This window comes from Talpa occidentalis, unplaced genomic scaffold, assembly GCF_014898055.3.
Source record: "Talpa occidentalis isolate TD23 unplaced genomic scaffold, MPIMG_talOcc4v2.1, whole genome shotgun sequence".
NCBI lineage: Eukaryota > Metazoa > Chordata > Mammalia > Eulipotyphla > Talpidae > Talpa > Talpa occidentalis.
This window is the reverse complement of record NW_026555331.1, coordinates 111,051,651-111,063,411: the sequence shown is the minus strand read 5'-3', so window position 1 is coordinate 111,063,411 and position 11,761 is coordinate 111,051,651. Positions and strand designations below refer to the sequence as shown.

General features: G+C 38.9%; 1 pseudogene; it reads left to right on the top strand.

Moving 5' to 3' along the window:
• The first annotated feature begins 7,090 nt into the window (after positions 1–7,090).
• LOC119250266 (actin, muscle-like) lies at positions 7,091–11,239 on the top strand (annotated as a pseudogene).
• Positions 11,240–11,761: the final 522 nt, after the last annotated feature.

The following is an 11,761-nucleotide window of genomic DNA, read 5'->3' as shown; positions in this document are numbered from 1 at the left end:
AAGGGAAGGGAAATCCACAGGTGCCACTAATGAAACTGAAATGAGAAGCTCCAAACTTCTGTACTTAAAAGGTAATTAAAATCCCAATAATAAAAAGATGTCAAAAACAATAAAGCATGAAAAATATAGTTATTGGCAATAAGAAATCATTGTCATTTTAAACATGAGGTATACACAACTGAAGAGAGAATTAATAAGTTAAAAATAGATCTGAGAAAAGTATCCAGAAGGCAGCACAGAGAAATTAGAGATTTTAAAAATCTGCAGGCATGAAGATGACAGCTAAGGTGAGAAATCTAATAGAAGTTTCAGAAAGAGGGATTAGTGAATGGTGAGATGTAGTATTTTAAAAACTGACTTAGGACTTTCCAGTGTGACATAAATCTTCAGATTAAGAAACACAAAAACTCTCAAGCAAGATAAGTAAATCTGCATTGGTAAAAAAATTATACAGAGATTACAAAACACCAAAGACAGAGAAATTTTAAATGGCCAGAGAGAAAAGAGAGACTACCTTACCTTCAAAGAACAATTGAACTAATTGTTGCGTCAGAAGCAACAATAGGGTTTCTGAATATTTTCACTTTATAGCACACATGGAAAACCATGATACCTGACAGCACTGGGGTAAACAGGTGAGGCAAGAGTCTGCAACCCCAGCCTTGTCCCGACATGTTAATGCCAAAGACACCAATACTTCCCCTTCCAGTGCTCCATGCACCGGTATGCTCAGCAGCACTAATTAGAGATTGAAATAAAAGGATTATGTTTGAAAGCACTGAAAGAAAATAATTATAAACTAGAATTCTATTCCAGTTGAAATGTCAATCATGAGGGAAAACAAAGTAATTTTCCAACAAGGCTCAAGGGAACTTGTCACTCACACAAAACCTGTAAGAGTAAGAAAAAAATGGAAAATTTGGGGAGCAAAATAACAAAAACAAAATGCTTGTGTAAAAGACAATAGTAATAACAACTAAGCTAGAGTATACTAAAACAATGTGGGATTAAAATACAGAACAATAATTAAAATATATAATGAAAGAGTATCATTTACATTAAGCACTTTAACCTTTTACTTGTCAGATTAGTGATGCCAATAATCTTTAGATTTTAAAGCAACTCTTTACATGTTAAAAATTTGGGAATAACTATTGAAAATATCAGAGACAATAATGTGTGACTTCCCTGCCAATGAAAGGCAAAACTGTAGTAAGGAAAATCAATTCAATAATAAAAGGAGCAACAAAATGTGAACTATAAAAATGTGAAAATGAAATAAACAGGCAATTAAAAAAATAAAAACTTAAATGCTCAGTAGAGCCATGGAAAAATACCATCAGAAAACTGAAGAAATGCTCATCAAAATGAGATATAATTTTTGTCTGTTACACTAGCAAATAAATATATGATTAAAGATATTTCTCTTAATATCTAAATAGACATACAAATCAATAAGAAAGCAGAATAAGCCAACACAGAATCCAACAGAGATGTAGGTTAATGATACGAGTAAATGAATCCTCAAAGAATCATAAATATTCAATAAGCAAAGAAAATGTTCATGGTCATGAATAACTTTAAAAAGTACATTATCTATTTACAGAATTTTTTCTAAGATATTTTAAGTCATTCAATGATGATAAAAGGAAAATGTAGCAGGTTCTCCCAATCTTCTTGAAGAAAAGTGTGCACTATATTTATCCAAATTAACTGACTCTTGACCTTGTAATTCTACTCATCAAAGAGTTGCTGTGTTTTATCTGTTTACGTGTGTATGATTTCCAAGGGATTCCAATGTTTAAAAATAAAAATGTAAAACCTCAGAGTTAAATAAATTTTGGGACATCCATTTATACCACAGCACACAACTGGCTCTCAAAATCCTGTGAAGTGTTTCATTTAAAGGAAAGATGTCGGGCCTCCCCAGTGGCGCAACGGTTGAGCGCTGGGTTGCGAAGCTGCCCGCAGCCTCTGCAGTGCCGGTTCAATCCCAGGCTGCTCCCAGGCCACCGGAGGAGGGTCCCGCATGGCACGCAGACCTCTCCTGCCGCCCGCTACTCCCCTCAGCAGTGTACCTTGGTCCCTCTGCCTGCTCTGCTCCCTGCTCTGGCTCTGGTGAATTCTCTCACCCTCCCGCGCTTCTGACTGTACCCAGTGCTTGTATAAATAAATAAAATAAATAAATAAATCTTAAAAATAAAGGAAAGATGTCAATAAAATGTTAAGTAGAAAAAAATAAGTTATAAAAACAGTATTTTTATTTTTAAGTGTAACTTAGGTAGATTATACATGCAAAGATAAGGATTTAGAAGGACATACACTAAGATGTTTTTGATGATTTTCTCTATTTGGACAAAATTCTGAGAATTTGTCTGCTTGTTTGTTCATAGCCAAGCCTGTGTTTGAGATTTTTGTAATACATATGCCTTACCCTTGAATTAAGAACTTATTTTGTGATTTGAAATCCAGTGCCAGAAGATTAATGACCTGAACTGACTTTATCTCCTCTATCCCCCACATTGCCATGCTGCCCACATCACTCTCACTTCCTGCTTTCTACAACTTCCTCCAGTCCTCTGTGTCTCTTTTCTTTTTTTCCCAAAGATTTATTTATGCATATAAGAACTGGGGTACAGGCCAGAAGTGTGAGGGGTGAGAGGATTCACCAGAGACTGAGTGGGGAACAGAAAAGGCAGACTGACTGAAATATACTGCTGAAGGGAGCAGGAGAAGTCTCCTGCACCATGTAGGTCAGCTCAGTGGCTGCGGATTGCTTCATAGGTTGTGTCTTAACCCCTTGTGCCACCAGGGAGGCTCCTCTGTGTCTCTTTTCTGTCACCTATAACTGGCAATGAGTTAGCTTTCTTTGACCTCCAATCTCAATTCTATCAGTTCTTCTCTCGTCTCACACCTTCTCCAACCTCGGGAGCAATGGCACCCTTATCATCACCCCTAGTCTGCCTGTTTCAGATTCTTGTGAAATCTCCCAACAGAAATGAGGAAAGTTGTTAGGTCAGGGGATAAAATTTAATAGGTCAAATTATAGACTTGGTAGTCATTAATCCAATTTACCCCCCAAAACCCACCCTCAGACCAGCTTCTGCTCTCAATCCATACTTCCTACAACACATCTAGCCACCACAATGTCCCTCTCTGACACATAAATGTCTGAATATATGCAGGAACACTCATTACATTTAGTAGCTTTCATTTACCAACTCCATGTGTTCCCTTTACATCCACATGGACATATTCAGTTCATCTTCATATAAATCATTAAATATTGGAAAATAGCTATCATGTCCTGTTTCGTTTTTTTCCTTTTCTTTTCAACCTTCTTGTCTGGCACAGTGCTTCAAATTGAATATATATGTTGAAAACTTAATGACCAAGGTGATTGATTGGGGAGCCGACTTTTGGGAAGGACATTAGTACCCTGTGAAAGAGGCTCCAGAGAGCTTACTTGCCCCACTTCCACTGTGTGAAGATACAAGTGGGAAATCTTCAACAGGAAGAGGGTCTTTCATGGAACCCAAACATGCTGGTACCCTGATTTTGAGAACTTGAAATTTCCAGAGCTGTGAGAAACAAATCTCTGTTGTCATCCTTCCAGTCTGGTATTTTGCTGTAGCAACATGAGCAAACTAAGACACATCATTTTTACTCATCTTTAATAAATAAATGTAATAAAGTCATATGAAATCATGTTTATAAGGTTCATAGGATAGTATGTAGCACAGTAAATACTCAATGAATATTAAAGAGTGAATTCTCATAGCTTGGCCTTTCCGGTGCCAAAATGAGACACATGTCCACTTTGAGTTTCCTTTCAATTGGACAATTAGGTCACACTCCATTCTTCTTCCCCAGCCTAACTTTTCCTCATAAAGTTCTCCTATGCCTGTTTTTCCCATTCAAATATAACCCCTACCATCTTATGTGGCAATAATGGCTGAACAAATATGAATGCACCAAACGTGGGATGCTACCTGAAAGCCAAGATTGGTGGCCACCCTGAAAGAATAGAGATAAAAATACAAACGTGTTAATATACAGGAATCAGGCAGAACCAGCAAGCAATGGAAACAAGATCAAGAGCTAAGGGGAAACAGGAAATATCTGTAACTTGCCTTGACTGGACACAAGAAGTGTGGTATCTGTGTGGTTCTAGCTGCCTTTAACTGACCACGTGGTGGCAGGCATTGTGCTAAGTGCTTTCCTTACATTATATCATATCCCTCTCCAAGATGCTATAATGTTACCTCTCTCACAGATGAGAAGTCCAAAATTCAGAAAATCTAGGTCACTCCTCAAGGTAGAGTAAATGAGAAGTTGTATCTGGGTCTGAGGTGGCCTTTCTCTGATGTCACGGACCATACTAACTCCAAAAAAATAAGAGAAATGCTTGTGGTAGAATTTCACCCTCTGAAACTTGTGCTATTCAGTTGGGTTTTATTGTTGTTGTTGTTACTTTTGTTGTTGTTATTCTAAATTTGGGACATTTCTCTCTTGGATTGGGGAAAGCAGGCCATTGCAATTTACCAGTGGAATCCATTACCTCCAAGACATTGCTCTCCTCTATCAGCCATCTGAGGTGTGCCATGTGTATCAGCCTGCTAGGCACCCTGCTATCCCTGTTAAAGTCCCCCATTCTTGTCTCATCTGTTCAGCCCCGCACTGACCAAGTGTTAGAGCTGCATCAGCTCTTCTAGATTGTTACCAAAGATTTTTAATGCCTTATCCTGGTCATAAATTGTGAGAACTTCCTTATTGTCTTTAAAATTACTCCCCAAACAGTTACCCAACTTTCTACTAACTTTTCTTCCTGGCCCAATGCTCTTTTCTTACCTTTTTTTTAAAAAGATTTTATTTATTTATTTATTTATTTGTTTATTTATTTATACAAGCACTGGGTACAGTCTGAAGCGCGGGAAGGTAAAAGAATTCACCAGAGCCAGAGCGAGGAGCAAGAACAGGCAGACTGACGAAATACACTGCTAAGGGGAGCAGCAGGCACAGCAGGAGAGGTCTGCGCAGCGTGTGGGACCCTCGCCGGCAGCCAGGGATCAAACCGGCACTGCAGAGGCTGAGGGCAGCTTCGCAGGCCAGCACTCAACTGTTGCGCCACCAGGGGAGGCCCCCAATGTTCTTTTCTGTATTTGTTCTTTGTTAACAACTTCTTCTTTAGCTGCCTCCCTGCTTTCGTTGGGGTCATTGTAGTCCTCAAAGCTGCCAGGACAGATCTTTAAGAAAGATAGAGTCAAAATATACACCCAGAACGTGTGTAGAGATCCTCCAAATAGAAAGTGTAGTTGGTTCACCTGTCAGCGGGTGCCTTTGGGCAATTCCCTTTTGATGCGGGGGGGTCCTGGGTTTTTCCTGTGAACAATTTTCTAGAATTTCCTCCATTATAGACTAGTGGCTCTTTGAGTAGTGAAATAATTCTTTTGCAAGACTTGATTCTGCATGTCCTTGTTTACATATGGAAAAGAGATATGCTATCACTACAGAATGCAAAGTAGAAGAGGGAGCAAGAGCCAAAATGGGAATGGAATTTCCACCCTGCTGTGGGGCAGTAACTTACCTGGCATGTTTGCCAGTTCCACACAGTTCTCCAAGAACAAGTGCCCAGGGCTGGCTCTGCCTCTGCGGAGAAGAAGCCATGTCACATCATTCTGTTTGCCCATCTTGGATTCTCTATTTCCCACACCTACTGTGAGTGAAGTGAGGAGAAATGAACAGTCAGATGTGCAATTTCATTTGATCCAAGTCATTCCAACATCTGTAAAGCAACCAAGAATTCATCCATCACCAAATAAAGTCATTATCGAAACAGCTGTTACCTAGACATGATTCTCAGATGGGGCAGTGGGAGAGCAATTTATCTCTTAGCACCAGCTTGCCAGCATCTAACTGAGGAGAAATCCTCAGAACATAACGTTCAGGCAGACATGTTGAAAATGTCTTTTCAAATTATTTTTCAAAGGATGTCTATTGTTTTCCAATGTGCAAAATACTCATAGAAAATTTGGAAAGTTCAGAAACATATTCATGGAGGAAAATGACTTCTAATAATGAAGTTAACCATTATTAATATTTTCATATATTCCCTTCCAGGCATTTCTCCATATATCATCATGTGTTGATGTGTGTGATATATACACATATTTCCTGCATATATATACATATTCCCTACATACATATTATAATATGTATATGATGGTCTTATAGACATATATCATATATATTCCATATATTTAAATATATAGAATATGTTTATGCACAGATATATATGCATAGATATTGGATATTGTGTGATTGAGAATATACTCTATATTTATATGTGTTTCTATCACCAATCAAGTCGACTCAGGAAAAATTTGTCTATTTATATGGCTCTGCCCTCAGTTAGCCAGGTTCCTTTGAGGGGGTGGGGTCTCAGGCAAAGATTCCATTTTATTTATCTTCTTCTAGTGTTTGGCATCTTGTTTTATGTGGTCACTCCCCATGACTTCTGGAAAAGTTCCCCAACCCATCTGGGCACCCTTGACTTCATATATCAGGATATCTCTGAAATTGTGTATTCAATGTCCAGTATTAACAGAAGAGAGAGATAACAGAATTAAATAAACCCCATATATTAAATGGGGAAAAGTTGAAAAGAATACTTCAAGTCAAAAGGAAATGACACAATGATGCAGGAAGTGAGAGATATATTAACAGAGACCAATTTAAGACAAAAAAGAAAGAGGTACAGGCCAAGTCAGACTGAGTAAAGTTCAAAATTTTCCCCTTAGTAATTAGAGCAGTTAGTAATTAGAGCAATCCCATTTGAATATTTCTCCTAACCCTCTGTAAAACTTCTTTATGAGAAAGGAAGATATATAAAGTATATTGCTTACCTTCAAGGAACTCCCAGACAGGAATATATACCATTCTCTAGGGCCAAGTTTCTCAACCTTGGCACTATTAACATTTAGGACCAGATAATTCTTTGTCATGGGCACTCTCCTGTGCTTTGTAGGATGTAGTTTCTACCCATTAGATTCCAGCAGTATGTATCCATTCCCTCCCCACCAAGGACGTTATGACAACCAAAAGTATTTCCAGGTGTTGTGAAATGTCCCTAGGGGGTGCAAAATTTCTCCCAGGTAAGAAAAACTGAACTATATTTAAGGGATGGAAGGCAGGGGGCTATTTCTGTACCTGGTGACAAATGACACTATTTGCAAATCATAAAAAAATAATCAGCAACAATTTCCCTAGGAAATTCCAAACTGAGAGCAACTGAAGCAATATGGGTTGGAGAAGGAGAGAAGAAATAAAAATGAATTAACTTATCTCACTTACTTTAAACCTCTGGTCAGTCTTTCAAGGTGGGCCTTATTTGCTTCATTTTATAAGAGAGAAATCCAAGGCTCAGAGGGGTAAATAAATTGTCCAGGAACACAGAGCAGGGAAATAACAGCAGTCCCCACCCCACAATGGTCTATTCATATGAAAGCATAAGAGTTCCTAGAGTTTGGAGGAAGGAAATCTTATAAATTCTAACTTTGAATTCTAAATCAGAAAGCATGGTGCCTGAGGAGATGAGCTCAAATGGAGGCCAACTTTAGTGACAACAAAAACTGAGTGATTCCATAGAGAAGATCTTCGAAATTCTCTGGTTTATTTAGAATTACTTTGTCAGCAAGATTGTTGTTGAAATATTTTGTCTACTGATTGGACCCTACAATTAAGTCTCCCTTGATGAAGACATGTTAAGGCTAATTTTAAATCTGATTACCGTCAGCACAACATCCACTTGAAACTGTATTTCAAACACGCGGCAGCAATATTCCCAGGGATATCAGTGTCAGAGTTTGTTGTCAGAAGTCTCTTCAGCCGTGTCTCCCTCTCCCAGCCCTGCAATCCTACCCAGACACTGTCAGTTCACAGTGTGTTAAGCTCAAAGTGCCTCCATGCAAGGAAAGTTCCCAGTGCTTCTTTCAGTAGCTCAGAAACGCAGTGGTGTCTAAGTGTTGGCCTGAATCAAACAGCAAGTGAAGAGTGAAAATCTAATCAGATTAGTGAAGGGAAAGTCTCTGGGCCATGTCCTATAGCCCCCTGAATAGAATCTTCCCGTATTAGTAGCAGTTATATATGACTGTGGAGCTTCTGCTCCCTTGTGGAGGATTAAAGTTTGAGACAGATTGACATGGATTATTAAAAAAGCCTCCTGATCCCAAAGCCTTCCACTTTGTCTCAGATTTTCCTATCTTCTTTGAACAAAACATATGTTAAGAAAGATAGGAACTCTGAAGTAAGTTCCTCCAGCCCCTCTTTACCCAATGGAGAAGCTGACATTCTACCTACTTCTGCTGCTTAAGATGACACCACACACAGAAAAGTGTGCCAAGACAGGACAAGTGGGCCAGCACCATCAGGCTGAGGGCTATAGATTTCATTCTGGAATCTGTACATCTGCCCGGGTCCAGTGCTAATCCTTTTTATGACTCTCAATTTCCCCAGCTCCTCTTTCCTGTGCCATTGAGATAGTACACATCTCTGTAAACATCTCTCTTCTTCATAAATTCCGAGCACTGAACAAAGACCCTAAAGCCCTTCATGTTTGGCTCTCATTTATTTCTTCAGATTCACCTCACTTACAATGAAGTCTTTAAAAGTACAGACGTAAGGAAGATAGAAGAGAGATTTGGGAGATATAATTGATAACACCATGTGACCAATTGGATGTAGGAGTGAACTCCAGGGAACAGTCCAGAGATACTCTGAGGTTGCCTGCTTGATTGATAAGGGCTATGGCATATACATTAAACAGCAGAATGAACTCAGGATGTGTAAGATGGGGTTGAGGGGAAGATGCATGGTTCCATTTAGGTTATAAGGATTTGAACACCAAGGACCACTCCATGAGAGATGAGAGCTGCCTGTCATGACCCCTTAACTGCCCTCTTATTCTCCTTGTCCTCCCAAATGAGCTGCATCACCACTCCATTGTCTACACAGATGTCTAACTGGATAGGTGAACAAATGAGAAGTGACAAGCTAGAGTCTTAAAGATTTTGGGTAGTGAAGAAAATGCGGGGAGAAGTAGGAGTCTTCTCGTTTCTTATATGCATTTGCAGACCAACCAAAAATTGACATTAACTAAGGGGACATGACCTTCAACTTCTGAAATAATAGCTGGGCTGCAACTTTGATCTCCAGGCTCAGTTACAATGATCTTTAGCCCCCTAAAAATTGACGACCTGAAAGACTCCAAAAGAGTCTTCTACATCTGCCAGTAGCAATTTGTTTGCTTATGCATTTCATTATTATTGTTAACATTGTTATTGTTATTGTTATTGTTATTGTTGTTAATAATAACATTATTATTATTGTTATTTTATAACATCTCAATTTTATTTTTAAATATATATTTATTTATGCATACAAGAGCTGGGGTATAGGCCAGAGATATAGGGGGTGAGAGGATTCACCAGAGACAGAGTGGGGAATAGAACAGGCAAATTGACTGAAATACACTGCTGAGGGAAGCAGCGGGCGAGACAGGAGAGGTCTGCTTCCCCATGTGGGTTGCTCCCTGGCTGACCTGGGATCGAACTCGTGCTGCAGAGGCTGTGAACTGCTTCATAGTGTCGCTTAATCCCTTGCACCACCAGGGAGGCCCAACATCTCAATTTTAAAACAATCTTTTGTTGGTGTTTCTTATTCTTCCAATTTTTATTTCTTGCAATATATTTTTTAAAGAATCCCATTTTATTTAACTGCTATCCCCATTCAACTTTTAACCTTCTGGGATATACAGTCAGAGTTTCCCATTTTATTATTTTTTCATATTTTCACTTTTAACATTCTACCTTACACAGAATTCAGTCTGTGAATTCTGATTTGTTTGATTCCTATTTGTTTAATTCCTGATTTGTTTGATTAACTTTTCAACTGCTGGTATTAATTTTCAGTTGTTTAAATTTTTTTCTCTAAACCTTCCCTTTGTATTCAGTTTTTACTTTAGTGTATTACTGATTCATTTAAAAAATTTTCTATGCTTTCATGTATTTTCAAATTTCTACCTTAAATATGTAGCCTATTTCTCCAAACACAGACTTTTAGAAATGAATTATGAAACAATTTTGAAATAAAAAGGAGACATACACATGCACATCTTTTTCCTTGCAAAATGGAATTCCTCCTTAATCCACAATATAATGCTGCCTTAAATGGCACATCTGAAGCTCTGGAATGATGACATATCATTTTATAAGAAGGTGTGGGTTTTATAACTTCTGACTGAATTCAGAGAACAATAGAAGAGAGGAATTACAAAGGACTACAGTCTTATAAAAGGAGAAAGGTGTTATGGGAGTAATACAATGGGAATTTGAACCAAGTGACAGATTCTTTGGATGCTAAATTTGGGTGGGTTGGGGAAAGCAGTTTGATAGAGAGAAGATTTTGAGCCCTTACCACATGCTGACAGCACCATCCTATCTACTTTAATAAACAATGCTCCCTTTCATCTTTGTAGGTGGCCATCCAGGCTGTGCTGTCCTGTATACCTCTGGCCGTACCATGGGCATTGTGATGGACTCCAGTGATGGGGTCACCCACCTTTGCCCATCGTGAGGGGTATGTCCCCATACCCATGACATACTACATCTGGACTTGGCTGACCAGGACCTGAAAAACTACTTTATGAAGATAGTTAGGGAGCATGACTACAGTTTCACCACCATAGCTGAAGGGGAAATCATATGTGACATCAAGGAGAAGCTCTGTTATGTTGCCTTGGACAAGGAACAAGAGATGGCCACTATGGTCTCTAGCACCTCACTGGAAAAGAACTGCCCAATGGTCAGATCATCACCATTGGCAATGAGCAGTTGTGCTACCCGAGGGGCTCTTCTAATCCTCATTCCTGGCCATGGAATCCTGCAGCATCCAAGAAACTACCTTCAACTCCATCACGGAGTGTGATGTCAACATCCATAAGGTTTCCTTTATCAACATAATGCTGTCCAGTAGGACCACCATGTACCCCAACATTGCAGATAGGACAAAGATCACTGCCCTGGCTCCCAGCACCATAAAGATCAAGATCATTGAGCCCCCTGAGCCCAAGTATTCTGTGTGGATAGGTGACTCCATCCTGCCCTCACTGTCCACCTTCCAGCACATGTGGATCAGCAAGCAGGAGTATGATGAGTCTGGTCCTTCCATCCTCCACTGCTAGCAGTTCTAGGCAGATTGTTACTTAGTTGCATTACACCCTTTCTTGAGAAAACCTAACTTTGTGCAGAAAACAAAGGATGAAATTGTCATGGCTTTATTAGTTATTGTTTTGTTTTGTGTGTGTTGGTGCTTGACTCAGGTTTAAAACAGGAACAATGAAGTGTGTGACAGCAGTCATTGGAAAGAGCATCCCCCAAGTTCCACAGAATGACTGAGGATTTTGATTGTATATTGTTATTTTTAATAGTCATTGCAAATATCCTGATGCATTGTAACAGAAAGTGTCTTGACATCCCCAAAGCCACCCCACTTGTTCCTAAGAAGGGTTATTTCTCACCCAGGTCCACACATGGGAAGGTGATAGCACACATGGGAAATGAGATAGGGTGGTAATGGCAAATATCACTTTTTAAATAAAAAGTAATAAAAGATAATAAGATGTTTCATTTATAATAATAATCATTTATAATAATGGTTATAAATGATTTTAAAATATTGTTATCTACTTGTTTTAATGTTTTCT